Consider the following 6,040-nt stretch of genomic DNA (forward strand, 5'->3'; position numbering starts at 1 on the left):
TAGGTTACGTCTACGGTGGAAAGTTCACTTTTCCGCGCATAAGAAGCAGAAGCAATGCAAGGAGGCCAACTCTACTATATGGAGACGCATGAAGAAGTATATTCGCGCACCGGAGAAAACGAATTATGCATGGATCAAAAATGTTATATATTTTAAAATCACAATAAAAGTATTTCAACTTGATGGATAATTGAGAGAATAATTACTTGTACCCAACTTATATGAATTTTTAAAAAATTTCTTGCCATTTCTTCTTGTCTTTCCTTCATATTAAATTAAATATTTCAATAATACAATTTAATGTATCTATACTTATGTTCATCTTAAATTGATAATTTTATTGAATAATTTAAATAATTATAAAATCTTTATTTCAATTGAAACTTAATAGACAACTAGTTGAAATGCCCAAAAAAGAAAAAAGAAAATGTTATTCATTCGACTCAATGACATATAGTTACTTATATTATAATAGGATATTTAATTAACTATTTTATTTTATCAACTATAAGTATTGGACATTAGATGATGAATAAATTTTTAAGAGAACTTTTATTGTGATTTTAAAATATATAACATTTTTGATCCATGCATAATTCACTTTCTCCGGTGCCCGAATATACTTCTTCATGCGTCTCCATATAGTAGAGTTGGCCTCCTTGCATTGCTTCTGCTTCTTATGCGCAGAAAAGTGAACTTTCCACTGTAGACGTAACCTATTGTTCAATTCAGAAAGTGGAGAGTTTGCAAAATTTCTTTTTAAAAAAAATTAGACTGGCTACCGGGCTCTCAGCTTTTTTGCAGAAGTTGTCGGCTACCAGGCATTGTCAACCAGGCAGCCGACAACTTTTTTTTAAAAAAAATATTTTTCCCGCTGCTGGGCTGACACAGCCCGGCAGCGGTGTCAGAGCTAAAAAAAAAAATTGACTGACTTTTGGGTGTCGGGTTGACACGATCCGGTACCTATAGATTTGCAACATAATCTTGTCAGAGCGGTAAAATAAGGTTCACGGACTGGATGAGATGGGATGACTCTTTCTCAGATTATTAATCGTGAGTTGGGTCATCGTTGGATAAATAATCCAAATTATCTAGTATTTGGTTGATTCTCGATTGGATAGGATATATTGGAAAATAATCATATCCTGTGTTTGGTTGGAGATTGGATGAGGAAGAATTACTATTTTAATGACCAAAGCATTCCTTAAATTTGTAGATTTTTTTTAATAAAATAATTTAATGTTTTTTATAAAATATTAATAAAAATAATTTAATATTATTAATAAAATAATCTAATAAATAATTTAATATTTATAAAATTTATTAAAATAGAGTAGTTTAAAACTTTATAATTATAAAGTAAATCAAAAGTTTTGATAAAAATTCGTATTCATTCAAACTTAGCTCATTCGAGCCCTTAAAAATAGATTTTGATCAAGCTTTTGAACCTAAATTTGAAATTCAATTAAGCAATGGGCTAAGTTTTGGCTAAATTAAGGTTAAATCGATTAAAACCTAACTCATTTAAGAGTTTTCAATGAGACGAACTCAGGCAAATAAAGAAGATTTTTCTTTGGATCGAGTTTGAGATTATTAAAGTCTTTATTCTTAAAGTCCAATTAATAAGATTATATATTTATATAAATTTCGTTTAGAAAATAAGGTTAGTAAGGGAAATTTAGTCCAAGGACAATATAGCCCTTCTATTATTATGATGTTAGTATGGCAAATTAGCCAAAAATTTTAAATCAATTAATAGAGGTAAGTCAAAATTTTTAAAATAATGAATAGGGGCAAATTAGTCAAAAACTTTAGTAGAATTAGTAGGGGCTAATTGGTCTATTTATTATGATTTATTATGGGAAAATTTTTCAAATTGGTCCCTAACATTTACACAAAAAACTTTTTTACTCCCTAATATTTAAAATCAGCCAGAATAGTCCTTAACATATAAATTATGATCCATTTTGGTCATAATGCTCGTATTTGCTCATTTTTTCGACTAAATATAGCACGCCTCTCTCACGTGGACATATTTTAAAGGGCAAAACTGAAAAACACAAACTTATCTCCCTTTGTCAAGGACAACATTTTCGCATATTTTTCTTTCTATATTCTGAAATTAGGGCTTTTCTCCCCTTTTGCTTTTGGTCATGGACTCTTTGCTAGCGGACTACACCTTTTCCGATGAAGAACAATATCAAGAACAAGAAGATAAACCACAGCTCTCAAATCCCAGATCTACTGGATTCCTCTCTTCACTGTCACCCCAAAAATCTTCATCATCTTTTTCTTCCTCATCCATCTCCTTTCCACTTCCCCCACCCCAATCCCACCCCCCAAAGCCCCCCGTCTCGTCGTCTTCCTCAACCCTGAATCCACATAAATCTAATGAACTTCAAGAAGAGAGGGATGGGCAGTAATTGCTAAAAAATCGGGAAAGTTCGAGACTTTTGGCATCGCTTCCAAAACCATTGTAATATTTGTTCCCTTCGCTTCCTCAACCCAAATTATCTTCCACGTCATCTCTTTTCTCTTCTCTTCTGCAGCCCACCAAAACCCACGATCTTGATGCCCAGGCTTCGCCTCCTGCACAATCTGCTAGAAAGAGGGTGGTGGTGGTTCCTTGGCTGTCGGATCACATAACTTTAACGGAAAGGTGACGGAATCAAGCTCGCGGGGTTTAATGGTGGTGGTTCCTTGGGGGATCAACAGCAGCAGCCACACCGCTGGAGGGATCAAGCCTCAAAATGACGCGGGTGCTTTTCAGTTTGAGAAGAATATACTGAAGCAGCAGTAGCAAAACCTTCAATTCCACATTTACACTGAAAACAATAGTGTTTTTCAGTTTTGCCCTTGAAAATATGCGCGTGAGAAAGGCGTGCTATTTTTAATTGGAGAAATAAGCAAATACGAGCATTAGGACAAAAATGGATCATAATTTATATGTTAATAGAGGTGGTAAATCAACCCATTTAACTAAATTTACCCATACCCGCCCATGAATAGATGGGTATGGGTATCTTAAATTTTTGTATATGGGTATAAATGAGTTACCCAATAATACCCATTTAATAAATGGGTATTATTGGGTAACCCATCAAACCCAATTAACCCATTTAGAATTCTCTTCCCTTAAATCTCTTCCTTTCCCCCACCCATTTTTTTTTTTCAAATTTTTCATTTTGTCATGATATTAACTAACTTTTGGTTTTATTTTATTATTTTATTTTCTCTTAATTTGTTAACTTGCTCATTTTTCGGCATTACCAATTTATGATAAATTTGAACCTCTTTTCTTATCTTTCTAAAATGAAATTTTAAATTTATATATGAAAAAATTATTAGGAGTTCAAAATTTTTGGATTAAATTTTTATATTAACTTTTATAGTACTTAGTTCAAATTTTTATATTCTTATTATTCAATTATTAAATAATATATAATTTTGTGAAATAGAGTATAAATGAAAAAAAAATTGATAATTAGACTCATTGAACATTATAAGTAAATATTTAAAACTAATGATGGGTATAAAGAGCGGTATAAATTGATAACTTAGTTTGCAAAAATGAATTTAAATGAATTCATAAAAAATTAAAATAAATTGGTTATAAATGGGTAATTGGATTACCCAATTCATTTTTTGACTTACCCATTTATACCCATCTAATTAAATGGGTATAAATGGGTTGACTCACTTATACCCATTACCCATTTTACCCAACCCAAATCCGCCCAAATCACCCATTTTGACACCTCTATATGTTAAGGACTATTCTGACTGATTTTAAATGTTAGGGACTAAAAAAGTTTTTTGTATAAATGTTAGGGATCAATTTGGCAAATTTCCCATTTATTATGTGAGAGTATGGTTATATAAGGGAAAATCGCCAATTTAGTTCCTAAACTTTTTTTTTCCGTCAATTTAGTCCCTATATATTATTTCTAGCCAATTGGATCCCTAAACCTATATATCGGTTCCAATCAAGGATCTTTGCAGCGGCGCCACCGTATAATTTCCATTAGGTTCATAATCGTGCAATACAAAAGGGGCATTTTAGGGAATTCCATTCTGGCGCCTTTTCCAATTAAAAAGTAAATCGATGTAAAGCCCAAATCTAGGTACTACCTCTCTTGCACCAAAGAGAGCTGTCCAATTTTTGCAGACCCGCGTAGAAAAAGCACTGTAATTCAATGCATTCGAGAAAGAATTGGGACAAAGCATTCTCAAGCTCAGCCAGTGATCAATTTATTAACACCGTCAAATGATCAAATGGTTCAGAAACAGGAAACTCGATTTATGAAGGAAACGAGAAATACTACAGTGGAGACAACATCGTGCGATGCTATTGCCAAGAACAATGCCGAATTGTGACTGCTTGGACATAGGCAAATCCATCAAGAAGGTTTCATGGTTGCAGAAATTATGGGGTAATTTTTTTGTATGTGCATAAAGTTTAGAATTTGTTAAAATATTTCTTGTCTTTTAACTATGAAATGGTGGTAAATGCAGAAACGTGGTGCTTGCAGATTTTTTTTGTGGTATGATCCACCCATACCCCAAAAGATGAAAAATATAATGGGTGCACTTTTAAGGGACCTGAGAAGTGTTGAGAGAGAAAACACAGCATTATTGATTGAAATGAACAAGTTGAAGGCAAAAGTGAAAATATTGTTTATAATTTGTATCTGTTTCGGCGTTTTACTTGTTTTTGTACTTGGAGGCAAGGAAAGGAAGAAACAAGGTTTGCTGGAATTGAAGATGTTGCAGTAGTTTTGAAGAATGTATGGAATTGTATGGTTCATCTGTACTTTAAAATGAAGTAAATACAATTGAGTTTTCATCTATGTTTGACTCTGTTTTGCTTCTGGATTTGTTATTACTCTGTTTTGCATCTGGATTGCTCATGTAAGTTTCTGTGACAAGTTCAATGTTATGCTGACAATGTTGACTGAAGTGGAAGAATTGCAGAAGTGATGGCCATTAAAAAATTGGGTAAACAACAAAAAAGCCCCCTGTGGTTAGGCAATCATACATAAAAACCCCTTGTGGTTTCATATCATACCAGTCGATACCCCGTGGTTTGAATTAACCTGAAAAGTGGACGGAAATCGTCAAATATTCGGCGTGTGTCTTAAACGAACTGCAAAGGCGCGTGCATATGAGAAAAACAGATTTCCACCACAAACTTTCACCTGATATGCCTATTTTAGCCTTCACTCTTTAATAATAAGAGACCAGCTTCCGTTTCTTCTGAGTCTTCATTCAATCTGTTTCCAGATTATTCATTAACTACTGTAGACACCAAATTTTTAGTGTATTTTTATTTACTGTTATTTTTATTTTTCATGCTAGTTTTTATTTACTTTTAGTCTTTTATTTTTGTTTTAAGTCATTTTAGCATAGAATTTATTTTTTTTAAAAAAAAAAAAAGAGGGAAACCCGCAAGCGGGTTTCAGGCTATTTAACAAATTACTTAAAAAAAAAAAATTTTTTTTACATGCAAGCTGCGTTGAGTTGCACATGCCCATCGGAGGGCCCTAGGATGCCCAGCAAACCTCCCCTCTCATCCTCACCCTTCAGGTGAGGGTTTGAGAGTATGTGTTTGATATAAATAGAACAGAAACGCAGCTTTTAGTCATTTTACATAAGGGGGAAACCCGCAAGCGGGTTTCAGGCAGGCTATTTAACAAATTACTTAAAAAAAAAAAAAAAATTTACATGCAAGCTGCGTTCTTCAAAAGGGTATTTTCGTCTATTCACTCAGCTCCGTCTGTTTTGCCGATTTCCGTCCACTTTTCAGGTTAATTCAAACCATGGGGTATCGACTGGTATGATATGAAACCACAGGGGGCTTTTATATATGATTGCTTAACCACAGGGGGCTTTTTTGTTGTTTACCCTAAAAAATTGTTGCTCAGTCGAGTCATTTGCTTTCTTATGCCCTCCGATTCCTTATTTAACACGATTTGCTTTGATTTTATTTAGCAGATCATCGACTCAAGCCCTGGATTTTGTCCAAGACATTTTTTGTTTT

The sequence above is a fragment of the Coffea arabica genome, chromosome 3e (assembly GCF_036785885.1).
Source record: "Coffea arabica cultivar ET-39 chromosome 3e, Coffea Arabica ET-39 HiFi, whole genome shotgun sequence".
Lineage (NCBI taxonomy): Eukaryota > Viridiplantae > Streptophyta > Magnoliopsida > Gentianales > Rubiaceae > Coffea > Coffea arabica.